Below are 26,830 nucleotides of genomic sequence, written 5' to 3' on the forward strand. Positions count from 1 at the left end.
GTTTCCGGCAAAATAGATCATGCATGGACCAGATAGCAACGCTCCGCATCATAGTCGAGCAGTCTATGCAGTGGAACTCCTCATTGTACATCAACTTTGTTGACTATGAGAAAGCATTCGATAGCATGGATCAAGAGACTCTCTAGAAGCTCCTTCAGCACTATGGCATCCCAGTAAAGGTGGTTAACCTGATTAAGAACTTATATGACGGCATACACTGTAGAGTGATCCATGGAGGGCAGCTTACAAACAGCTTCCAGGTGCGAACCGGAGTCAGACAAGGATGCTTGTTGTCACCATTTCTTTTTCTCCTTGTCATTGATTGGATTATGAAGATATCCACTTATGAGCACAGGAACAGAATCCAGTGGACGTTGTGGACCCAGCTTGATGACCTGGACTTTGCCAACGACCTTGCACTCCTTTTGCATAGGAAACAGCAGATGCAAGAGAAGACCAATGTAGTGGCAGCCATCTCATCACAGGTTGGCCTCAACATCCACAAGGACAAGACCAAGATCCTCAAGATTAACTCCATCAGTAATGACCCAGTCACACTGAACGGAAGCCTCTGGAAGAAGTGCAGTCCTTTACCTACTTAGGCAGCATCATCAACCAACAGGGTAGCACAGACGCAGACATCAAAGCAAGGATCGGTAAGGCAAGAGCAGCTTTCTTACAGCTCAAGAACATCTGAGCTCCAGAGAGCTGTCTTTGGCAACAAAGATTCGAATGTTCAACTCCAATGTGAAGTCAGTCTTATTGTATGGAGCTGAAACCTGGAGGACAACTAAAACAACCACCAGGAAGATCCAGACCTTCATAAATAGTTACCTTAGAAGGATGCTCCGGATCCGTTGGCCAGACACCATCAGCAATATCTACCTCTGGGAGAGGACCTGTCAACTTCCAGCAGAGGAAGAAATTAGAAGGAGAAGGTGGGGCTAGATAGGACACACACTACGCAAGCAGCCAACCAACATCACTAGACAGGCATTGTGGTGGAATCCCCAAGGCAAGCGGAAAAGAGGCCATCCAAGAAACACCTGGTGACGTGACCTTCAGGCTGATAGCATAAAAATGGACTATACCTGGAATCAGTTAGAGCAAATGGCCCAGGATAGAGGACTCTGGAGATCTGTGATTGGCGGCCCATACCCCGATTGGGGTGACGGGCATGAGTGAGTGAGTGAGTGACTCTGTCACACTCCCACATGGTAGAAGTTCCCTTGACAATTTGGCTATCACTCCACATAATAATCATTTAATCAGTCTGCGTGTCCCTCATCCCTTCCTCCACGTGCCCCACACACACACACCCAACAAGCGGTAGCTAGGTTGAAGGGAGAATTCTCCCGCCAACCTAGCTATGCCTCTCAGGGAGGTGGCATACCTACAAGAACCCCTCCAAGCATTGGCATAGATAGTGTCTTCACTGAAGCATTGCAATTGCAGCATTTTAAGTGCAGACAAGCCCTCAACTTTCTCCTCAAAGTCTACCGTGCCATTTTCTGAAAAAAATCCTTGGCATTTATTCAATGAGAATTACACTCACTTCTTCTGGTAACAGTACATCAGAATATTCATTCTATTTTAGAAAAGCTTGCCCCCCCCCACACCAATTCATTTCTATTCTTTTGTTCTGGGTAGTGGAGCTGCAACTGAGGGGAAAGAAGTGGGCCAAATTTCTCCATTAACAATGGACAAAATTCAGTCTAGGCTTATGACGCTTTCCAGGGACATAAGCCCTGGAGTAGGGTCATAGAGGTAGAAATTCCACCAAAAGAGAATGTTGCAGTGTCAAAGCAGCAATAGCCTTTCCTCTAATGAAGAGACCATAGGAAGAGGCATGGACAGAGAAATTGAGGAATGTGCTGATTAAGCAACTTTCACCAATGGGAGTTCTATGAAGCCCTGGCCAGAAAGTACATCTGCTCTTCACTAAAGGAAACTGGGAAGTGAAGCAGCAGTGGAAACACTGCCTGTCTTCCACTGTGGTTTAAGTGATATGGTGGCACAAAGAGGTGTAATTAAAATCTCCCTGCTCCTGCTTCAGTGACTCCATTTCAATATCTTGATTATTCAAGTAATTCTTTTTTTTTTTTTTTTGCTGCTTGAATTATTCTGTCCATATCCTAATAAGCTGAAACTGTTATTTTCTACCTAATGTGTTCCTACAAATAACAGCATAGGCAAATCAAAAACAGAAGTCACAGACCCTTGAAGTATTATGAAAATGAGATTGTGCACCTCTGGATTAAAACAAGGAAGTGTGGTAAACCTTTAAAAATACAGATTAATCAATTATGTATGCAAAAGAGGATACAAGAATTATAGTAATGAAAACCAGAAGGAAATTCACAAGTACAGTTTATACCTCTGGGATCCTTCTGACTCAAATCCAAGAGAGGGATGAATTTTCCCTCCATGTATGCCTGTAAATCCTATGAATGTCAAAGGGACACTGTTACTTTAGTATAGGACCAAAAATTAATTAAAGAAAAAGGATTTTATGAAATGTAAGCATAACAGGAATTATTTTTGTGATTTTAAGTACATTTAAATGACATTTTTAAAGAAGAAAAAAAGAAGGATTCTCTTGTAGTGTTGAAACCCCAATAGCATTAGGCGAATGCATAAAAACTAGAAAAGTCACACAAAGATCTGTTCATAAGTAAAACAGCCCAGTCCAGTTTCATTATCTAAGCTGAGCGAAATGCAAAAAGAAAAACACAGATCAAACAGTGAAGTGTACAATATTTAGGCTCTATTATGGTTCACGGAGAAGAGGTGGGGAGGAGGAGGTATTTAACTCTATTGGAGTTGCCCTAGATTTGCAAAAGTGTGACTGATCAGAATCAGGCCCATTATACTTGTGCCAGGTATTCTGCACCAAATTCAGATTTAATTTTTACCAGTGTAAATCAGGAGTAACTCTACTGAAGTCAATACAGTTACACTGATGTAAAAATGGAATGAGATTAGAACCAGGCCCATTATTTCCAGAGGTACGGGGGAAGAGCATGCTGAAGGGTGGCTCTTGCTATATCTGTAGTATGTGTACCTGCGTGCATACTGCCAGTGGCAGCAATCTGAGGGCAGGTCTTCACTACAGGGGGGGTCGATTTAAGATACGCAAATTCAGCTACGCGAATAGCGTAGCTGAATTCGATGTATCGGAGCCGACTTACCCCGCTGTGAGAACGGCGGCAAAATCGACCTCCGCGGCTCCCAGTCGACGGCGCTTACTCCCACCTCCGCTGGTGGAGTAAGAGCGTCGATTCGGGGATCGATTGTCGCGTCCCAACGAGATGCGATAATTCGATCCCCGAGAGATCGATTTCTACCCACCAATTCAGGCGGGTAGTGTAGACCTAGCCTGAAGCAATCCAGAATGCCTCCACGTGTGTTGAGGTGGCATACACAGAAGCAGTAATGCTATATCTTTTTAAGGGATGCAGCATGCACTCATACATAATGCCTTAGCCTGGACCATCAGCCTTTGTATAAGAGAGAGCCAGGACCAAGATCCCACCTCCTCAGGGAAGTGTTAATGTTTCCCAATTGTGTGCAAGAAGCATAAAGTGCAGAATTCTGGTTGCTCCGTTGTGTAAGGACAAAGTGGAGGCTTGGAAAGGACTACCTACATTATTTGCCTCTTTGTGCTCCTGTTCATGAACGGCCAGAATTTGATCCTAAACATTTTCTATGGAAAAATAAACTAATAATTAAAATCAATACAGGAGTCACCCAAAAAAGTCTTCCCTAAGATACCTTCCTTCCATTAGTCAGGCTAGTTTTCCAAGAACTGTATAGCATGGTGCTTTTTTTAAAAAAACACATGCAAATAGCATGACTGTAGTTTGATTTCCTAGAAAAACTTCCTAGAGTTATATTTTAACAAGAATAAATCAGATTATTTTATTAATCAAGAGATAGAAACACTTGTCATGTAACTAGTCCCATTACTGACTATTTCCAATCCAACTTTCCTCTGAAAGTATTTTTTCCTAATCCAAAAACGTCCATCTATAATTTAATTAATAGTTATGGCTATACAATTCAGGTAGCAGTAATGTGTCAAGTAATTTGGCTAAATTCTGCACTCAGTTATAATGGGTGCATGTTGGGCCACAATTTGGTCCAATTAGTTTTATTTTATGTCACATTCTAGCATGCCATGATTGGGAAGTATTCATGGTCCATTTTGTCTTTGGTCTTTCACTACTTTTGGAAACTACTAGTATTTTAAACATTTAAGCAGCAAGTTATTGGATCACTGCAAGAGTCAAGCTTATTAAAATAACTTAAAATGATTGTTCCTGCTTATTTCAGCTTCTGAGATCATTTGAAGTCAGTGGAGATTGGCATGGGACGTAAATCAGCACAGAGTTTAGCCGAGTAACTTTAGTTTCTTATTTAATTTACATAGGATTTACTATAAAACACACGAACTAGTATATTGTCCTTACTAGTTGGTCCTTGTCATAAGTCCACGGTTGGTGGGACTGTGACATCAAAAGTAGCTTCCCCTTCTTTCTTCTCCACTTCCACATTCTTGTCTTTTCTTTCACCCATCTTGTCTTCTCCTTTTTCACCTTAATCTCCTTAATTATTCTGTGTACTGCAATCCTATTTGGTGAAATGATTCAGTCAATGGCATATCAAATGCACACAGATAGATATATCATTGCTAGATTTGAAAAAGTTTAAAGACAAGAGTTTATCATTGAGTAATTTCCCCTGAGGAGTCAAACGCTGTGATTTTATAAAAGGAAACACAGTACAAAAGGCAGTTGTCTTTACTGCATCATTGGAAGTTTCAGCTTTAAAAAGATGGCACAAGATAAAAGTTCTCTTCCTTTCACAGTGGTAGTGCTTTACATTAAGAGGACAAAATATGCATTAACTTAAGATTTTGATGAGAGTCATGTTGTATTATTTACATACAACATAATTATTAAAAGCACATTTATTGAGGTTGAACAATGTGTATATGGCACTGTTGTTTAACATCACAGAAACAACTCTAATCATCTGGCAATTAGAAACAGCCACCAATTCTCTGTAGAATTTGCCTTGATTTTAAGGAATATATTCCCCCACCCCCGACCCAAAAATATACACCAAATGGGACAGAGTTTCAGCCAAAAACAGCTGCTAAAACAGCTTTAAAAGAGGTTCAACAATAGTGGGGAGAAGGTGGACATATTGCTAAGGAGGAAGGGCTGGATAATAGTATTTGACACAAAGGCCTATTATTCAGGTGCTAACCAACTCCAAGTTGGTTGCTGATGGATAATGTTCTCATTGTGATTCCCATGTATCACCTGGTGGTTCTGCAAAACGATTCTCTGACTGACTTTCCAGTTCCTTGATGTTACCCTTCCAACGACTTATCTTCAGAATTTATTTCCCAAATACACTGCTTTATACTGTTTCTCAACAAAAAAAGTTGATTCAGGGAAGATTCTCCCAGACTTTCCTGAAATCGGTTTACTTTAGGAGGGGAATATGCTAACACATAAATTAAAAGAGGACAAAAAAGAAATGAAAATAATACAATACAAAGAAAAGCTTCCTTAACCCCTACTCCTCATGTTGTTTCAAAGCAACACACTAAGGTAGCCGCCCATCCCTTATTTTGTTCCTTATGTACTTAACACAATGTATCAAGTCTATATAGGGCATATTTTGCCCAATGTTTCAGCAGTAACCACGCAAGGATCACACGCTCACATACAATTCTATAATTGTATATTGTCTAGGATTTTGTAGCTTGAATACAACACCTCAGGGTGCGGTCCCTTAAATTTATTCTTATAGTGTACATTATTGCCTTGAAAAAAATAGAGTCAACCTATTGATATCAGCCACCACGCACAACCAGTGCTTAATTTGTGCCAGGGTTTGCCAGGACTGAGTCCCGGCACCTCTAGGCTTGGCAGTTCAGAGCCCCAGCACCTTGCTGCATCAGTTATGAATGTAAAAAAATTGTTTGAGCCCCAACACCTCTTTCATTACAAATTAAGCACTGCACACAACTGTTGCTCCATGAGAGCAAGCACCGGGCCAGATACAGCTATTTCATTTATCTGGGCTTAAAGTTCCTGAAAATGGGGAAAGGTTCTTTCTCTCCCTCTCTCTCTCTCCTTACATAAAATTCACTTCTTTCAGCAATCCTCCCTACACCTTCTCAGCAGTAATCCCAATGCCCTCCTATACTCGTCTGTTGTGCCACGTCCTGTCTTATCTAGTTTAGGCTATGCTTTTGGACATTGGAAATGTACTTTTTTAAAGTACCATATGTGTTTATGATGCTACATATGGTAAATCACTATTAGTAATAAAACAATAATATTAAGCTGTCTTTTCAACAGCGAGTGTCTGGCTATATGTTATTATGCCACATCATCCAGGCCTGGGCATAGTTTGGGGGAGCAGGGTGGTGTTGCCCCCTCCCCCCCAAACTGCAAGCCTCAGGCAGATGCAGAATTTGCTCCCACACAGCACAGCACCACTGGCTTGACTGGAGCTGCCCATCCAAATACAGAAGTCAAATACAGCTTCACTGGTGATCTCCTGGTCTGGGAAGAAAGTCCCTGCTTGCAGCTTCTTGAACAGGCCAGTGTTCCAAAAAATGTGTGCATCGTGCACCTTTCCGGACCAGCCTGCGTTAATGTCTGTGAAACGTCCACGGTGATCCACAAGCGCCTGGAGAACCATTGAGAAATACCCCTTGTGATTAATGTACTCAGTGGCTAGGTGGTCTGGTGCCAGAATTGGAATATATGTGTCATCTATCACCCCTCCGCAGTTAGGGAAGCCCATTTGTGCAAAGCCATCCACAATGTAACGCACGTTGCCCAGAGTCATGGTCTTTCGGAGCAGGATGCGATTAATGGCCCTGCACACTTCCATCAACATGACTCCAATGGTTGACTTTCCCACTCCGAACTGGTTAGCGACCGATCGGTAGCAGTCTGGAGTAGCCAGCTTCCACAGTGCAATCACCACGCACTTTTCCAGTGACAGGGCAGCTCTCATTTTCATGTCCTTGAGGTGCAGGGCTGGGGCAAACTCATTACACAGTCCCATGAATGTGGCTTTCCTCATCCGAAAGTTCTGCAGCCACTGCTCATCATCCCAGACGTGCATGACGATGAGCTCCCACTACTCAGTGCTTGTTTCCTGAGCCCAAAAGCAGCATTCCACTGTGGTCAGCACCTCCATGAATGCCACAAACAATATTATGCAAATATGGCAGGCGACCAGCTTGTCTTAACAGTGAAATCTTCGGTGAGCTTAAACTCAAAAAGGAAGCTTACAAGAAGTGGAAATTTGGACAGATGACTAGGGAGGAGTATACAAATATTGCTAGAGCATGCAGGGGTGTAATCAGAAAGGCCAAGGCACAATTGGAGTTGTAGCTAGCAAGGGATGTGAAGGGTAACAAGAAACAAGGGTTTCTACAGGTATGTTAGCAACAAGAAGGTGGTCAGGGAAAGTGTGGGACCCTTACTGAATGGGGGAGGCAACCTAGTGACAGATGATATGGAAAAAGCTGAAGTACTCAATGCTTTTTTTGCTTCGGTCTTCACAGACAAGGTCAGCGCACAGACTGCTGCACTGGGCAGCACAGTATGCGGAGGAGGTGAGCAGCCCTCAGTGGTGAAAGAACAGGGTTAAGGACTATTTAGAAAAGCTGGACATGCACAAGTCCATGGGGTCAGATCTGATGCATCTGAAGGTGCTGAGGGCTGATGTGATTGCAGAGCCATTGGCCATTATCTTTGAAAACTCATGGCGATCAGGGGAGTTTTCCATACAATTGGAAAAAGGCAAATACAGTGCCCATTTTTAAAAAAGGGAAGAAGGAGAATCCGGGGAACTACAGCTTCACCTCAGTCCGTGGAAAAATCATGGAGCAGGGCCTCAATGAATCCATTTTGAAGCACTTGGAGGAGAGGAAGATGATCAGGAACAGTCGACATGGATTCACCAAGGGCAAGTCATGCCTGACCAACCTGATTGCCTTCTATGATGAGATAACTGGCTCTGTGGATATGGGGAAAGCTGTGGATGTGATATATCTTGACTTTAGCAAAGCTTTTGATATGGTGTCCCACAGTATTCTTGCCAGCAAGTTAAAAAAGTATGGATTGGATGAATGGACTATAAGGTGGATAGAAAGCTGGCTAGATTGTCGGGCTCAATGGGTAGTGATCAATGGCTCGATGTCTAGTTGGCAGCCGGTATCAAGCGGAGTGCCCCAGGGGTTGGTCCTGGAGCTGGTTTTGTTCAACATCTTTATTAATGATCTGGATGATGGGATTAATTGCACTCTCAGCAAGTTCGCAGATGACACTAAGCTGGGGGGAGAGGTAGATTCGATGGAGGGTAGGGATAAAGTCCAGAGTGACCTAGACAAATTGGAGGATTGGGCCAAAATAAATCTGATAAAGTTCAACAAGGACAAGTGCAGAGTTCTGCACTTAGAAAGGAAGAATCCCATGCACGGCTACAGGCTGGGGACAGACTGGCTAAGCAGCAGTTCTGCAAAAAAGGACCTGGGGATTACAATGGATGAGAAGCTGGATATGAGTCAGCAATGTGCCCTTGTTGCCAAGAAGGCCAATGGCATATTGGGCTGCATTAGTAGGAGCATTGCCAGCAGATCGAGGGAAGTGATTATTCCCCTCTATTCGGCACTGGTGAGGCCACATCTGGAGTATTTCGTCCAGTTTTGGTCCCCCCACTACAGAAGGGATGTGGACAAATTGGAGACAGTCCAGCGGAGGGCAACGAAAATGATTAGGGGTCTGGGGCACATGACTTATGAGGAGAGGCTGAGGGAACTGGGCTTATTTAGTCTGCAGAAGAAAAGAGTGAGGGAGGATTTGATAGCAGCCTTCAATTACCTGAAGGGTGGTTCCAAAGAGGATGTAGTGAGGCTGTTCTCAGTGGTGGCAGACGACAGAACAAGAAGCAATGGTCTCAAGTTGCAGTGGGGGAGGTCTAGGTTGGATATTAGGAAGCACTATTTCACTAGGAGGGTGGTGAAGCACTGGAATGGGTTACCTAGGGAGGCAGTGGAATCTCCATCCTTAGAGGTTTTTAAGGCCCATCTTGACAAAGCCTTGGCTGGGATGATTTAGTTGGTATTGGTCCTGCTTTGAGCAGGGGATTGGACTAGATGACCTCCTGAGGTCTCTTCCAACCCTGATATTCTATGATTCTATGTCGTAGCATTCTCATGTCGTAGCTAGTATGCGTGGTGAGATCAATGTCACATGCCTCTTGCCTTTGTAGTTTAAGGAATAACTCCACTGCCACTTATGACGTGTTGGTCAGAGCGAGCAGCATACTGGTCAGCAGTTCAGATCCATTCCTGCAGCTTGAAAGAGGGCAGCGTGCGCAGTACAGAAACCGTTGAAAGATGGTGCCAAATGAGGACAGAAACATGGATTTCTGGGATGCAAAGCAATGCATCATGGGGCATTGGGACTGGACCCAGGAAGCCCCGTGACCTCCTCCGCCTACCCACAAGTCTTAGCGGCAAAAAAGAAAGAGGTACTCTGTGGGATAGCTGCCCAGAATGCACCGCTCTGAATAGTGCTGCAAGTGTGAACACGCTATTGCGCAGGCAGCTGTCAGTGTGAACACACAACAGTGGTTTTCCTTCTGTTCTCTCTGAGCGGTGCTGTAACTGCCAGCACTGTAACTTTGCCAGTGTAGATGTGCCTTGATGTTCGTTATGTTAGTTGCCCAATCACTGCTAACTTTTTTGGTGAAAACAAACAAAAAAGCCATTTAACACTCCTCTTAAGTAACAGGCCTACTCTGTCCTTGGAATCTTGATTCTCATGTATTTATAAAATATTTTCTTGTTACCCTTTATGTCCCTAGCTAGTTCAATCTAATTTTTTGCCTTGGCCTCTCTGATGTTGTCCCTACATGCTTGTGTTGTTATATAGTTCATCCTTCATAATTTAACCCAATTTCCACTTTTTGTATTACTCTCATTTGACTTCCAGGTCACTGAAGATCTCCTGGTTAAGCAAGGGTGATCTCTTACCATCCTTCCTATCTTTCCTAAGCATTAGGATAGTTTGCTCTTGTTCCCTTAATAATGTTTCTTTTAAAAACTGCCAAATCTCTTCAACATTTTTTGTCCCCTTAGACTTGCTTCTATGGGATTTTACCTACCAGTTCTCTGAGCTTGCTAAAGTCTGCCTTCTTGAAGTCCATTATCTTTATTCTGTTGTTTTCCATGTTCATTCCTTTGAAACATGAACTCTAACATTTCATAATCACTTTCACCCAAGCTACCTTCCACCTTCAAATTCTCAGCTATTTCCTTCCTGTTTGTCAGAATCAAATCTATAACAGCCTTTCCCCTTGTCGCTTTCTCCACCTTCTGTAATAAAAAGTTGTCTCCAGTGCATTCCAAGAACTGGTTAGGTAATCTGTGCCCTGCTGCATTATTTTCCCAACAGATCTCTGCGTAGTTGAAGTCCCCCATCACCACCATGTCCTGTGTTTTGGAGGAGTTTAAAAAAGCTTCATCCACCTCTTCTTCCTGGTTACGTCATGGTAGGTCATAGATTACATCACCCTTGTTTTTTTACCCCTTTTATCTTTACTCAGAGACTTTCAACAGGTCTGCCTCCCACTTCTATCTCAACTTCAGTGCAAGCGTATATACATTTTTGATATGCAAGGCAATGCCGCCCCCTTTTTCCCCTCATTGTCCTTCCGGAACAAGCTATGCCCTTCTCTACCTATATTCCAGTCATGGGAATTATCTCACCAAGTTTCTGTGATGACAATTATGTCATAATTGTATTTACTAGTATATCTCTAGTTCTTCCTGTTTATTCCACATACTTCTGAATTGGCATACAGACATTTAAGATATTCATTAGTTTCCCCCTCTATATTCCCTCTTGTCACTCCTTTGTCCCCGCACATGATTGCACATGTTCCCCCCAGATTCCAACCCAAGTCTCCATGTTTCAGACTTACCTGTGGACTTATGTCTCCTGTCCCCATCAAACCTAGGTTAAAGACCACCTCACTAGGTTAGCCAGCCTGTATCCAAAGATACTCTTCCCCTTCCTCAACAGTGCTTCCCTATCAGTGTTCAGCAGTCAATCTTCTCAGAACAAGATCCCACGGTCAAGGAAACTGAAACCCTCCTGGAAACACCATCCATGCAGCCAAGCATTTACCTCCAGGATTTATCTGTCTCTGTCTGGGCAGAGGGATCAATGAGAACACCACCTACACACCCCAACTCTTTCACCCTCACTCCCAGAGACCTGTAGTCACTTCTGATCTGCTCACGGTCATACCTTGCAGTATCATTAGTGCCCACATGGATGAACAGCACTGGATAGTAATCAAAGGGATGAATGATCCCTGGAAATCCTACTGTAATGTCTCAGATACAGGCCACTGGCAGGCAGCACACCTCCTGGGATGCGAGGTCAGCCAGGCAGATGGATGCTCCATCCTCCCCCAGAAGGAAGTCACTGACCACCTCCCTTCATTTCACCTCTTTGAGTGACGGGTGTGATCCTCCTGGCTTGGGGGTGAATGGCTTCTCCTCCTCTATCTTTGGGGGATTTCTCCTCCTCTATCATTCCTTGTTCCCAGGGCAGCATACCAGTTTTTCTCTCTCTATGGATGGTGGGTTGGGAGCAAGGGTGGAGCACTGCCTGCTGCCAGAAGTAACCAGCAGCCAGCTTCCTCCCTATGATGGACCTTTCACTTAAATGCTGCATTCCTAAATCCAAAATATTGCAAAATATATTGGTCCACTACATTCTCTGCCTAAGAGAAAATTGACAAAATGTTAAGTGGCCTTAGCTTGCCTTCCCTCAACCTTTTCTTCCTTCTTTTCTGTCACATATGCAGAACTGTCTAGTCTTCTCTCCTTCCCTAACCCCTCCACTTGCCCCAGGATTCTATCCCATCTCCAGATCTCCCTTGTGTGCTCTCATCTCCTCTAGTTCCCTCCCTAAGTTCTCACTCTCCTCTGGCTCTTTCCCCTCACAATACAAGCAGTCTATAATCTCTCCCTCCCTTGACCCCACTTGTCTCTTCAGTTACAGTCCTTCTCCCTTTCATCTCTAAACTCATTGCACATTCTGCTTGCAGTCACTGTCTGGAGCTCCTCTCCTCCAATTGTATCCTAGACCCTCTCCAATCCAGCTTCCATCCCTTACGCTCCACTGAAAATCTTCTAGCCAGTCTCTAGTGACATCTTTTCAGCCAAATCTCAGAATCAGTACTCGACCCTCATCCTCCTTGACTTGTCAGTCACCTTTGACAGTTAACCAGGCTCTTCTTCAAATCTTGTCCTCCCTTTTCTTTCATGACCCTGTCCTCTCCTGGATTTTCTCCTACTTCTCTAATTGCCCCTCCTGCATGTCATTCAGACAATCCTCCTCACCCCCCACACCAACTTTCTGTGGGGGTTCCACAGGGCTCTGTCCTTAATACTCTTCTCTTCTTCCTCTACACCTTACCTCTGGGTAATCTCATCATAAACAGATTCAACTACCATCTCTATACCAACGACTTACATATCTACTTCTCTACTCCACACCTGTCTCCTTCTGTCCAAACTAAAATCTCGTCTGTCTCTCTAACATCTCCTCATGGATGTCTAGCCATCACCTCAAGCTCAGCATAGCTAGAACAAACCTCTTAGTCTTTTCTCTCAAGCCCTTTCCCCACCTGCTTTCCCGATGGTGGGCAACACCACCATCTTGCCTGTGACTCAGACCTGTAACTTGGGTGGCCTCTTCAACCAGGACCTCCCTCTATATCCTCACATCCAAGCTATGTCTAAATCTTGCAGATTCTTTTTGCACAATCTGTCTAAGGCACAGCCTTTCCTATCCAATCGTACAGTTAAAACTCTTGTCCAGACTATCATCTCATCAGTTGCACACATACATAATGGGAAATGACTGCCTAAGAAGGACTACTGCATAAAGAGTTCTGGGGGGTCATAGTGGATCACAAGCTAAATATGAGTCAACAATGTAACACTGTTGCAAAGAAAAGCAAACATCATTCTGGGCTGTATTAGCAGGCGTGTTGTAATCAAGACACGAGAAGTAATTCTTCTGCTTTACTCATTGCTGATTAGGTCTCAGCTGGAGCACTGTGTCCACTTCTGGGCGCCACATTTCAGGAAAGATGTAGACAAATTGGAGAAAATCCAGAAAAGAGCAACAAAAATTATTAAAAGTCTAGAAAATATGAGCTATGAGGGAAGATTGAAAAAAATGGGTTTGTTTAGTCTGGAGAAGAGAGGACTGAGGGGGGATATGATAACAGTTTTCAAGTACATAGAAAGTTGTACAAGGAGGAGGGTGAAAAATTGTTCTCCTTAATCACTGAGGATAGGACAAGAAGCAATGGACTTAAATTGCAGCAAGGGCAGTTTAGATTGGACATTAGGAAAAACAGGGTGGTTAAGCACTGGAATAAATTGTCCAAGGAGGTTGTGGAATCTCCATCATTGGAAGTTTTTAAGAGCAGATTAGGTAAAACACCTATCAGGGATGGTCTAGATAATACTTAATCCTGCCTTGAGTGCAGGGGATTGGGGTAGAAGACTTCTCGAGGTCCCTTCCAGTCCTACAATTCTATGATCTCACGTCTCAATACTGAGTCCTGCCTTGAGTGCAGCATCCTTTTCACTGGCCTTGACCAATGCAATTGTGCCCTGCTCAGATCCATTCAGAATGCTTCTGCAAAGATTATTTTCCTAGCTCATTGCTTTGATTATGCCATCCCTCTTTTTTGCACCCTTCCACTGGCTCCCCCATCTGTGGTGCATCGAACATAAAGCTGCCTGTCTTCAAGGCCCATCCCCACCCTATGCATTATCTATATCAAACTGTCAACTCCCACCTCCAACTATCCCATGATGCCAACTTCCACTTGTTAAATTTTCAAACTTCCACTTTTGTGCTTTCTCCCGTGCTGCCCTTTGTACTTGGGAAGAGCTCCCCATAAGCATCTGCAAAGCTACCTTGCTATCATCCTTCAAATCCCTCCTTAAAACTCTCATTTGCTGCATGCCTACAAAAACTTGACAATGGATAGGCTGCGGGTGTGCTGAGAGCACAGTCTATCATGCTGTCCAGTACTGTCCTCATAGTGCCCCATCTGTCTGTATCCATCTGTTGTCTCTTGTTTTACACTTAGATTGTAAGCTCTCTGGGACAGGGCCACCTTTTTTCTGTGTTTGTACAGAAACTGGCAGAGTGGGATCCTGGTCCCTGACTGGGGCTCCTATGGTAATGCAAATACACAAATAAAAGTAACCTGGTTTCCTAGACCAGTGCTTCTCAAAGCTGGTCCGCCGCTTGTTCAAGTAAAGCCCCTGACGGTCCAGGCCAGTTTGTTTACCTGCCGTGTCTGTAGGTTTGGCCAATCGTGACTCCCACTGGCTGTGGTTCGCTGCTCCAGGCCAATGGGGGCTGCAGGAAGGGCAGCCAGCATATCCCTTGGCCCGCGCCGCTTCCTGCAGCCCCCATTGGCCTGGGACGGCAAACCACGGCCAGTGGGAGCCGCGATCGGCCAAACCTGCGGACGCAGCAGGTAAACAAACAGGCCCAGACCGCTGGGGGCTTTCCCTGAACAAGCAGCGGACCGGCTTTGAGAAGCACTGTCCTAGCCTACTTGTAGAAAGTGAGCACACAAATAGTGTGAACACAGATGAAGCGATATCATTTAACACTCTGAATGAATGCATGAATAAAATATTTTGCAGTATTTATGCAGTTCAGTAAAGAAGTCTAAGCTGCCTGTTCTAATTTGGATAGCCAGGCAGAGGCATGTACTAGACAAATAATACATAAGAAAAGACGTTTACATATTCATAGGTATAAAAGTTAAACACAGACTCTATTTTCTAGAAATATGGCTTTGGAAACCCTGCTCAGAGCCAGATCAGCTGCAGCAAACACAGCAGCAGACAATTAAGATTAGGTTGCTCCAGTCGTTCACTTTTAAAAACAAGAATAGAATTGAGACCCAAGCATTTCAAAACAGTAAAATGATACAATAATTAGCTCTCCTTTTTCCACTGCATCACATGACTCAAGTAACAAGCAAAATGACTTTGATTATCTTAATCTTGTCCCTTGTTGGTATTTCTTTGCATTTGAGCCCATAATGTTATTGGGCAAAGTTTGCAATACGTTTTGAAGACAGATGTACAAGACTGAAAAATACAGGGTCTGGGCTGAAGCAGAATGTGGACAGCACTGACTGCAGGTTCCTTGGGGGTTGTGCAGACCACTGCTGTCATTCTTACATTTTAAAGGAGGGAGGTGGGAGAAAGAATATTTTAAAACTAGACTCAAGGTTCTAAGCAAAGTACAAGGAATACTTTTACAAATGAAGCACATAGTTTTTTCCTCCCACAGCACAATTTCATTTTAAGAAGGATGCTATAACCAGAATTGCAGTGTCCACATTGAAACAACTCTATTTTGCTTCATTAGACCTTTACTGCATCTGAGTTTACTAAAAGGAGGTTCCATAAGATGGTTATTGACTGTTTTCTCTATATTCCATATGAAATTGCAGATAATATTCCATATTTCCAGATCAGGTAGCCCTTATTTCCCCTACATTCTTTTGCTTCTTTAGGGAAAAGATCCCATTCATCACCTATGTGGGGTGCACCCTGCCTGAAAGGCAGCAGAACTACTGAACCACAGAAGAGGTAGGGAAGGCTATAGAACGCTTTGCAGGAGATCCTTACTTCTTGTGTGCCATGGAGCTGTGCTCTGTAGGTGCTTCATACATCATAGTGTAAAAGGAGGTTTTGGGGGAAGGTCAAGGAGTTTTTGAGATGGGAACCACTCCACCAGAGCCAAACACAGTGGAACATCTAGATGCAACAATAGCAAGGCCTGGAGAAATAAATGAAAGGAATGTGTGCAGGAATCAGGGTTTGGCCCTATGATAAGCCTTCATATTATTTAACACAGCCTTTTAAAACTGGAATTGTTAAATTAAAAGGCAAAATAAATACACTAACCCCAAAATTATGTAATAAGAGGCCTTGTACACCAGATCCTCATTGGATATCATAACTTGCACTACAAGTCAAGATTGTAAAATGTCACTTATAAGTAGGATTGCCAACTCTGATTGAAGCTATTCCAGGAGATTCTCCTCTCCCCCCCCCCATGATGTAATGTCAGTTTCTTAAAATACCCTATTAAAATCTCCTGGATTACTTTCAACAGATAACAGGAGATCAATGCCAATTCCGGGAGGCTCCAGGCCAATCCTGGAGGGTTGTCAACCCTACTTATAAGTGGGCATGAATGGCCTAAATTCCTTTTTATTTACTTAGTTTTAAATTTCATCTAAGACTCCACACCTTTGGTCTTACTACTCCAATTGCTGCATACATATAGATTCCTCACAGTTGTGCTTTCAGAGAGCTGTGCCCTGGAGGCACCCTCCCTCATATGTTATTTGAAGACCTTATTGAAATGGCCTGGTTCCAGAGCCATTGCAGCTTGTGTTCTGTAGGACTGAATTCCATTTCCTAATGAGTTCCTCTAAATCTGCCATCAGGTGATTTTATTGACTCCAAGATCATAATTAAGCAGCAATTCACTTTCGGCAATTTTTCAGGTTTGAAGTCTGACTTCTCCTCCACTCATGGTCTTCAGCTGATATTTAAGGATCAAGAATCAAGCAAAGTGTGAAAAGTCCAGACGACTGCCTTGAAACTTTCCAGAGCCATTTGACACTCTAATGGTACACTAACAAACAGGAAATCAACCCATCAGTAGTTAATGCACAAGTCTGAAGTTTTAATAGCTTCCCTATTAGGGAAGGTGATGCAGCACACAGTTGCCATTAGAACAAACACATCACTAATACATGTGGATTTATCAATTCCAGATAGCCTTCCATTTCTAAATCTAGTATTTAAAACCTCTGCTGCAATGAGTGATGCACAGACAGCCTATGCATAGACCTGGATCCCCATTGACTTCAAGAGACTGTAAGCACTTCAGGACAGGGACTGCATCGTCCTATACATCTGTAAAGTACCACACACTCTTATGTTCCCGTAGAGCCCACCTCAAAAGCGTGGCATTTTTAAAGTGAAGACAGGGAAATTGTACCCACCCATTGCTTATTCTCTATCAGATTTTTAAAGATCTTTCACATATATTAAAATTGTTTTAAATTTTGTAATTTATCTATTAAAAATGGATGAGCAGGTTAGTATTAAATGAGAGTCTGAAAACTTCCACCCTTCTCTAAACCTCACCCACAATTTAAAGCTTTATTTATGATTTCAACAAGTTCACTTTTTTCTTCCCTTTGAACTTCTTGTTCCACCTGGGATTGGCAGCAGAGGTGCCTAAACACTATAAGGAAGGCCAGTCTTACAGTAATTCTGCTCCAGTTATTGGAAGCAATATCAGAAATTTTGCAAGAAAGCCTCCTCTCCTGAGATTTCCAGCCTAGTTCTGAAGACTGGATAGAAATTTTCACATAAGTATCCACATTTTCAAACAATTATCCAAACAGAAAAGGACCTCAAGTTTGAGATCTTCTTGCCACTGATATAAGTTACACCAAGACATTACTTTTGTGAAGTTTGGGGGTTCTCACTAAAACGGAGGACTTCTACTTTAAAATCTAAATAGAGCCATTTTTGCTATTACAGTACTGCTGATCCAGTTCTCTCGCTTCTTCCTCTCTAGATTTATAGAGCTCTCACATTGTGAGGAGAAATGTGTGTGCACACACAAGTGAAACATAGTTTGTGTAATCTTTTACATATTAGGTTAGGACTGTTCCCAATAATATCCTCTCATAAATAGCACCTTTTAGATGAACATCTGGAATCAGTATGGACACTACTACATTTTCCCCTTTTTAGTCCTTACATTTGTTCCATATCATTGACAGAAAGGAGGAGAATTTGGTTTTATATATTACCTTTGACTCTCAAAGTTTCTACAAAGCATTGAATTGGATATTGGTAATGCTGTTACTGTATTTATTTCAATAGTATCCATTGCTTTGTGCAGCACCAATCAAAAGGTATTTACAATGTTCATTAAATTAAATTGGGCCAAATGGCCAAGGGGAAAATAGCTAATCTGCCTATCAAAAATGGGGAGAAGGAAAAGAAATGGAAGAACTAGCATAAAACGGGAGGTTGAAAAGGTCAAGGATGAACTCACGCAAATAGAAAATCCTGACAATGTCACGTAAATACAGCTCAAGGACATCTCTGAGTTCCAAAGATGGGGTACACAAACAGAGATGGCCCTGCTGACAGCCCAATTCATATGGGGAAACAGAGCACAGAGCAGTCACAAATTGATCATAATTACCTTGAAAGAACACAGAGAAAGAGAGATGGCCACTCTAGAACCTCATGCTGGGGTTACGTTCTCCAGTCAGCGCCTAAAGTGAAAATCACATATAGTCAAAATTACATTGAGTGTAATGGCAGGTGGAATCGCCCGCACTACAGAAACAGTATTTAAATTGTTATTTTTCTCTTTTTTTGTTTTTTTGTTGTTGTTGTTTTTGCTGACCGCATAAAGCTGAAATCGCACAGGTTAAATGCGCCTAAGATGCGACAGACCTGTATTACTAAATGCTTTTCATATAACACTGCTCTACTGCCAAAATGCTTCTGAAATAAATGTAGTCAAACTTTACTAATTCTGGGTCACTGAGAACGAAAATGATGCTTAAAATTGTTGATTGGCTCTAGTTTTCAAGATATGCTGTTGGGTCAGTATATATGACCCTTGACTTGGGAATGGCGGAGGATAAGTGAGTTATAAAGGGAAGGGATCTCAATTTAAACCAGAAATGATTAAAATACATCTTTGACTGGATCTATGACAAAATCTATGACTGGGTTTGGACAGTACTTGCTTTTTAAGCAAAACAATGAATGATGCAATCTGAAGCTGGTATTGCATCATACATGATATGAATTGCATCATGTTATTCCTAGAAGTCATGGATGATGCAATCATAATGAAGCTTACATCACTCTGCTGAACAAATTGCCCTATATCAGCTCTAGAAATCATACAGTGTTGTGCTCTCTTATTTGTCAGTATTTGATTTTGCAAAGGGACACATTTCTGTTTAGCCAAAGTGAGCAGAGATGCCTCGTACTTGTGTGAACAGTGCAGATAACTTCTGCTATGTTTGTGGTGAAGTGACTTTTGCATCACAAAAGCGCAGTATAACCACTATGGTTAAGAAAGCCTATCACCTTTATTTTGGCTGCAAAATTAGAGATCAGGACAAGAGGTGGGCCCCACACATATGCTGCAACACTTGTGCAACAAATCTTCGCCAGTGGTTGAACAGAAAAAGGAAATCTATGCCTTTTGCCGTGCCAATGATTTGGAGAGAGCCAACAGATCATACCAGCAATTGTTACTTCTGCATGGTGCCTCCAGTTGGGAAAGATGTGTCAAAGAAGAAAAAGTGGACTGTGCATTATCCAAACATTCCATCAGCTATACGCCCAGTAACCCACGGAGAAGGACTGCTGCTTCCTGATGCACCAGAATCATTCTCACTTGAGTCAGACGAGGAAGAGGAAGAGGATGAAACTTCTGGTCCTGAACCATCAATGTCACAGGACCCACATTTTCTCCCATCCTCCTCCTCTGAACCACACCTCATAACACAAGGTGAACTGAATGACCTTGTCAGGGATTTTTTGCCTTTTGTTTCATAATAAATTTTATTTATATAACCCTTTTGCTGATTTTTAAAGTGTTACATAAACAGGACAGGTGAAATATTATCATGTAAAGCAACCATAAACACATGAAAAGACCTAGGTTTACAATTTATGATTAAAACTCTACTATCTACACAATATACATAGGCATAAAATGTAAAAACTTAAATATCTTAGAAACAGTAGCCAATCAGTTGTTTTAATTGTCATATTTGAATTCAGCACATCAAAATACATAATAAATAGCACATTTTATCTCTGACGCAGACAACGTCTCAAAAATTGTAGACCAATGTAATCAATATAAGCTTCATATATAGGATTACTGGTATCCAGTACAAATATGAGAGGGAAGACATTATTGAGTCCCTTGCCTCTGTTCCAAGGATTAATGGGTTCCCATGTCCCGCAACTGCTTTAGCCCGCCAGATCAAGTTCAAAGAAAGTCCAAATAGGAGAATTAAAGTAATCTAGCATGAAGGTGATGAAGACATGGATGACTGTGACAGGGGCCTTGTTAAAGAGAGGAAAGCATGGACTTTCCAGGTAAATAAAGGTGATAATATCTGCTCCAAAGAACTGTCTCAACATGGGCTTGAGAATTCAAAGGGATTCCCAAATGCCTAATCCATCTCATGAATGGCGTCCTTACTCCCTGAACAACAAGGGTACATAAACTAATAGAAAGATCTTTAAAGCACTTCCCCCGACCTACAAGCATTGCTTAAATTTTATTTGTCTTGAATTTCTGCCAACTCTCCCTTACCCAAATACAAATATCTATCATACATTGGGAAACAGTGTACAGTGGGCAAACCTGGCAATAAAGGAGGTGTTTTTGTAGCCTCTCACCCATAGGTGTTATAGCCAGGTCTTTGTCTGATTAGATGAAGTCTTTAAAAGGATACTACTCTTCCACAAAATACCATAGAGAATTCTACTTCTAAAAAAAGGCATACTCTGAATCTCTGCAGGTTATATATTATCTCATAGGGATCCGGTATTCATTTCTCTCTCTTTTTTCATTGTGAAAATTTACAGGCCATGTTGCAAAACATCCATTCCTGCTTTGGTGTATTATACCAGCACCCGAACAAAGTCAGAGCCTGAAGCAACAGAAAAGGAGGATTTCAGTGATTGGTGGGTGTGTCAACCACATTCATCCGGAGCTTGTAGCATATGTTGCTGTTTTCAAAATTGTAGATGGCAATCTATTACCAACTCACCCAGGATTCTTCCAGTAGCTTAATCTTTGGTGGTGATTTGGGCTGACTACACATAGTCTAGGTCAGGGGTCGGCAACATTCGGCATGCGGCTCGCCAGGGTAAGCACCCTGGCGGGCTGGGCCAGTTTATTTACCTGCTGATGCGGCAGGTTCAGCTGATCGTGGCCCCCCCACTCGCCACGGTTCACCGTCCCGGGCCAATGGGGGTGGCGAGAAATGGTGCGGGCAAGGGATGTGCTGGCTGTGGCTTCCCGCTGCCCCCATTGGCCCGAGATGGCGAACCGTGGCCAGTGGGGGCCGTGATCGGCTGAACCCGCTGTGTCAGCAGGTAAATAAACTGGCTCGCCCCGCCAGGGTGCTTACCCTGGCGAGCCGAGTGCCAAACGTTGCCGACCCCTGGTCTAGGTCTTCTTTCAAACCTTTAGTTAATAGCAAAGGGTAATCATATATTCATTTCCCTGATTATAAGCTATCTGTAACAGTCACTGTGTGTCTTTCCCTACAGTGATGGGAGAGCTTAGTGGGATGAGATGGATTCACTGTCCGGACCTTTGCTCCTCAGGCTGATCTTTCTGCCTCCGCCTCACTCAGCTCCCCCGTTAACTATTTATAACTTTGCTATGACAGTTGTTAGGAGAGATTTCCCGCTAGTGCCAAGCTTTAATGTTTCATTCAAACAAGCAATGAGCAACTAGAGCAACTGCTAAAATATTTGTTAACCCTTACCTAACCACTTGAGAGAGAGAGAGAAAGAATATTCAATTTTACTATTAATGTGGTAGAGTAGGTAAAAACACTCAGTGCAGCAGTCAGCGTGGCAGAGCAAGTCACATGCACTCAAAGAGTTAACACTCAGCTCTGCAAACAGCAAGGTCAGTTACACTCAAGTTGTTCCAGAGGAGGGAGCATTCTCTCTGCTCCTGCTACACAATCACATTTTAAATTGCAAGCTTTAGTTAAGCAAATCTTTGTTGAGCATGTGGACACTTGTCCTTATGAATGCAGAGGAAGGAGCAGGCAGTGTACTAAAAATGTTGCTAGTGTCAAAAATGCTCCAGGTCATGGTTGTAGGATCCCAGGCTACCGGTATGTATAAGAGAAGCTACTTGACTGTATAGAGATTCCTAGTCTCCATAGATAATAAAGGTATTACCACAGTAAGCTGCTACCAGATCTTGTCTCTTTTCTTTGACAAACATTTAAGGCACATCTACAACAAGACATCTATGTTAACTTTGTCATGCAGGGATTTAAATAAGATTGGTTGATCTTGCTGAACCCTGTCTGGGGGTTGATGGGAATTGTTGTATATTATTTCCTGGATTCAGTCAGGAATCAAGAGAAAACTTTTATCTTCTGTGATCTATTGGGGTCTGATTTACATTCAGACAGAACCAAGTAGGAATACATTCCAAATACAGTACCAAGTGGAAGGATTTCCACCCATTCAAAACACTCCTTGAGCTTCAACCCTATCAGTCCTGAGCTTCAACTGACCCTGGTTCAGCATAATAGATAACAAAACATACTCAGACATTCTCGTGCCACTTCTCAGATTCTACCTTGGGTGGAAACTCCCTCAACCACCTTAACTTCTGTAGATCTGTACAGCCTTCCATCCCACCCTTCAGAAAAAAACAAAAAACTTTCAATGTGGGACCTTGCCTCCAATATGGTTTTTTGGCGTTCCATCCATCTTTTCCCACACCACCCACAATCTGGCAAGCCATGGCCCAGGCCCAGGATGGAAGCAGTTTATGAAAATTTCCATTTGCTTTAAGGACAGGTTTCAGCTTTCCCCAACTTTATTTAAACATCTGTTTTTAATTATATGTCAACATGACAATGGATGTCATACCACAGAACTCACAAAGTGTAATAAAGACAGGAAACAAGGTTTGAGCTCTGAAGGCAGCAGTGAATGTGCCTTTTAAACCTTTAATCCAACAAGCCCAATTTATGGTTCCAGCTCTGAATGATGCAGTGGCAAGAATAAGTCAGGCTGGAAAGAGTGTTCAGACAGAGAGACAGACAATCCTGTTGTGTTCTGTGGCTGTTCCATGACAAGGACGGTATGAACCATTTGATTGCAAAACGACTCCATGGCCAGCATGTTTGTGGTTAGACAGTCTCCTGGGACCAGCCTTCACATTTTCATTCTTATCCAGGTCATGAGAGACTGAGATCTAAGCATTCATCAAAAGGGACATGCTTTGTAGCACCTGGACATTGACACTGACAGAAATTCATGAGTGCATTTAATTCTTAGCGGGATAGTACATTGGCAAGAGTTACATGTAGAAAATACAAAAGCAACAGGACAAACTCACCCCTAGAGTACTCCATTCAGTGAATATGGCCCACTGAATCAGACATTGCTTCAGTGATAGTTTTGACCTCAACTGGTTTTTCCTTAGTTTGCTTTAAATCAGGACAACTGAGTTCCTTACTCTTGGAATCTTCAGTTCAAAGGTATTTCATTATTCTCCTGAAGTTTTAGCATATCTGTGTGGTAGTGACGACAGTTATGCAATGCAAATGTGGTTCATAGCAATCTTACTGACTGCATAAGGCTTAGATATATATGTTGGTTATGATCAGAAAAGTGACTAATACTTATATTATAGAAGTGCCCAAAGGGCATCGTCTGGCTGCGTATCCCCCCTTGTACTGGATGCTCTACAGGCATCGAAGAGAGACCCCTGTTCTGAGACAATCTAGGACAAGCAGTCTAAGAGTAGGAAATGTGGATACAACATACAAACAAAGAAATAAGGCATTGGCATGGATTTGTTAGTTACATGTAGTGTAAGGTTATGTTTTGTTTTTTCATTGTGGTTACAGACAGGGAGAAAGGGAGTACAAAGGAAAAGAAAGTAGTCGCAGCTTGTCACTTGTCTATAACCATGATCTGCAGGTTGGGCTTGGCAGGCAACATGGCAGGGGTGAGGTATTTAAAGGAAGAGAAGATTCAGATTTTATCAGGGAGATTCTCCCCCGCTGCATAAGGGCAGCATGGGAGAAAGCAGAGGGGTGTTTAAGGAAGAAGTTGACTGGTGGACAGTAAAAGCTGAAAATACTGACAGAGCAGTGATGGGGGCCAACATTATAATCAGTCAGCTAGGCAGGGTAGAGCTAAATTATGAAAAGACTTAAAAGGTAAAGACAAGACTGTAAAAATGTTGCCTTCTTACTCAGTGTTTCTTCTCATCATGCTTTTATTCCTATTAGCACTGCAAAGTTAAGGTTATAAGAAAATGAAGTGAGGCGTCTGGTCTGTCAACAAAATTTCCTGCTAAATTCCATTAACAGAACCTTTAAGACTGGTGGTCAACTGTAAGTAGTTGCCATCATTGCCATAGCGCCCTCTGGTGTCAGATCAGGACAGCGCAGGGATCTTTACTTCTGGTGCCCTCTGTTGATTTTAGTTCTGCTGCTGCCAGTGTCTTCAACGTCCTAGACCTCTGGCCAGGTCACCATCCAGTGCTGGCCCTTTCTGGGGTAACCAAAAAACTCCAACCCCTTCCCCCCCCCAAAGTCCTAGTGACCCCATAGAAGGCCTTCATGGTTTATCTGGGCTCAATAAGCTTTGCCCCTTTCCTGAGGGTTACATGGCTGTAAGGGGATGGTGGAGGACCCCAGGCCTGCCCTCTCCCCTGAGTTCCAGCCCAAGGCCCTTGCAATTAGCAGCTAGAGTTTGTTTCTTCCGATCCATCTCTGATTCCCTGGGCTGCTTCTTACCTTTGTCCGCTTGCACACATCTATTGTGGAGCTGTGCTCTCCAGTCCAATCTTCCTGGAGTTTCATCTCTCTGTACAGCATTGCCCAGGCTCTTGCTGAGGACTTTCTCAGGGTGTCTCTTAGCATCTCTGGCAGCTACCCTCTCCCTTCAGGGCCAGTCCCAGGATATAAGCTGCCTACTGCTGTTTTCCTCTCTCAGTTCTCCTCCATTGGCCCTGCAGTCCTTCCTTTAAAGTACCCTACTAATCTGGTTCTTCCTTCTTGGAGCTAATCCTCAATTAGCTGTCTCTCATTCAGATGCCTCCAAGATGGGCTAGTCAGGCCCTCAGTCTCCCCGTTAACCCTTTGTCAATGGGGGACATATGCCCCAGCACAAGATGTAATGGGCAAAAAAGGCTGTACTTGACCGTCAGAGCCAAGTGTTGTTTGCAGGGCTGGCAGTTAGAAAAGTCACCTTTTCACTAGTAAAGTGAGAATACTACCTATGGAGGTCACTGTGAGAGAATAAGTAGGGAATCCCATAATGGCATTTCCCTGACAGGGCCACCCAGAGTGGGGGGCAAGTGGGGCAATTTGCCCCAGGCCCCGCAGGGACCCCGCGAGCTCTGGGCGAGAATACCTTCCCTGGCTACTCACCCGGCGGCGGTCCAGGTCTTCGGCGGCACTTTGGCAGCGGGCCCTTCAGTTGCTCTGGGTCTTCACCGGCATTTCGGTGGCAGGTCCTTCAGTGCTGCCGAAGACGCGGAGCGAGCGAAGGGCCCGCAGACTCGGAGCGCCGCCCGGTGAGTACAAGTGCCGCAGTCGGTGGTGCCTTTTTTTATGTCCGCTTCCCCACTTTGCCCCAGATCCCCTGAATCCTCTGGGTGGCCCTGTTCCCTGAACTCACTGAGAGGACTACATTAGATTTTGTTATTGGTCCTGCCACTTCTATTAAAAATGGCAATTTGTTTCCATTTTTTTTCGGCTTATTAATGCTGGGCACATCAGTACATACCCCAGTGTGATTACAGTTGAAATAGCAGAGTGCAATGTCCCGGAGAATCTCTCTTCCAGATACTGCCCTTGGAGAATCCATCCAAGCATTGAAACAGGGGGACCCTGTACATGCCAGGACAGGATTTTGGGAGCTTAGTCAGTGCTGTGTGAATGCCCAGAGAGCCCTGACAAACAACCAAGCTAATAGTTATGCACCTCCCTATTGCGATTCAGTGCCTTGATATAAGTGGCTCCTTGACAACTTATAATACATAACCGTCACATCATTACACAATGCACAGCACAGGAAACTGCTGTAAGTGCCATTAGGATTTTCTCTCACCTGTGAGTAGGTGGCAATGATTCTGAACAGCACTGTTCAGGTGATATTAAGGCCTGTCAGTACTCTGTTTTATGCAGATCTATTAAGCGGTAGTGCTATGGTATAATCCAGCTATTGAAAATATCAGCAGTAGCACATAGCAGTGCTGTAATGCAAGATTGGATACTCAACGAAAGACATGTTCACTTAGGCCATTGTAGAATGTTTTTCAATAGGAGTTGCTGGCCATTAAAACTAAGAAGTTAATGATTAGCACCTGCAAGTTGAGGGCCATCTGAAAAAAGTTTGATTCAGCCTCCACTATCCCACTTTGAGAAGCTTCTGTTTACTTCATTTAAATGACCTTGTGCCTGTGATGGATCTAACCAAGATTTAGGTGCTGCTCATAGATGTAGTGGTGTGTATCTCCTTCTCAGTGACTCCAGGGTTAGGAAGGAAAAGTGTGCTAAATGACTATGGCTATGCTCTCTGTCTGGCTACCAGATGGCAGATAACACTCAGCAGCCAAGAGGGTGGACTGAGCCTTTTACATTTGAACTTTAACTAATTATTAGCACGAACAGAAATTCAGCTCTTCTCTCCCAACAATTCAGATTAAACACAGCTGAATTCTCTGTGTAACTGATGTGACTCACCTGGTAGACAGGGCTTCCCCCTGGTGCAGGCAGAATTCTCTAGAATTAGGAGTAATGAAACCTAGTGGCAAATAGCAAAATGAACCCAGTGGATAATCAGCTCTTGTTTGAG

General features: G+C 43.2%; 1 long non-coding RNA gene across 1 annotated transcript; it reads right to left on the reverse strand.

Annotated features, from left to right (window-relative positions):
* Positions 1 to 4,065: 4,065 nt before the first annotated feature.
* On the reverse strand, positions 4,066 to 26,830 carry LOC135981107 (uncharacterized). Its single transcript, XR_010598069.1, has 3 exons — positions 26,719 to 26,830; positions 18,414 to 18,486; positions 4,066 to 4,632 (listed from the first exon to the last, which is right to left on the reverse strand). It is a non-coding gene; the product is annotated as an uncharacterized LOC135981107 (long non-coding RNA).

Source organism: Chrysemys picta, chromosome 2, assembly GCF_011386835.1.
Source record: "Chrysemys picta bellii isolate R12L10 chromosome 2, ASM1138683v2, whole genome shotgun sequence".
In the NCBI taxonomy this organism is placed as follows: Eukaryota; Metazoa; Chordata; order Testudines; family Emydidae; genus Chrysemys; species Chrysemys picta.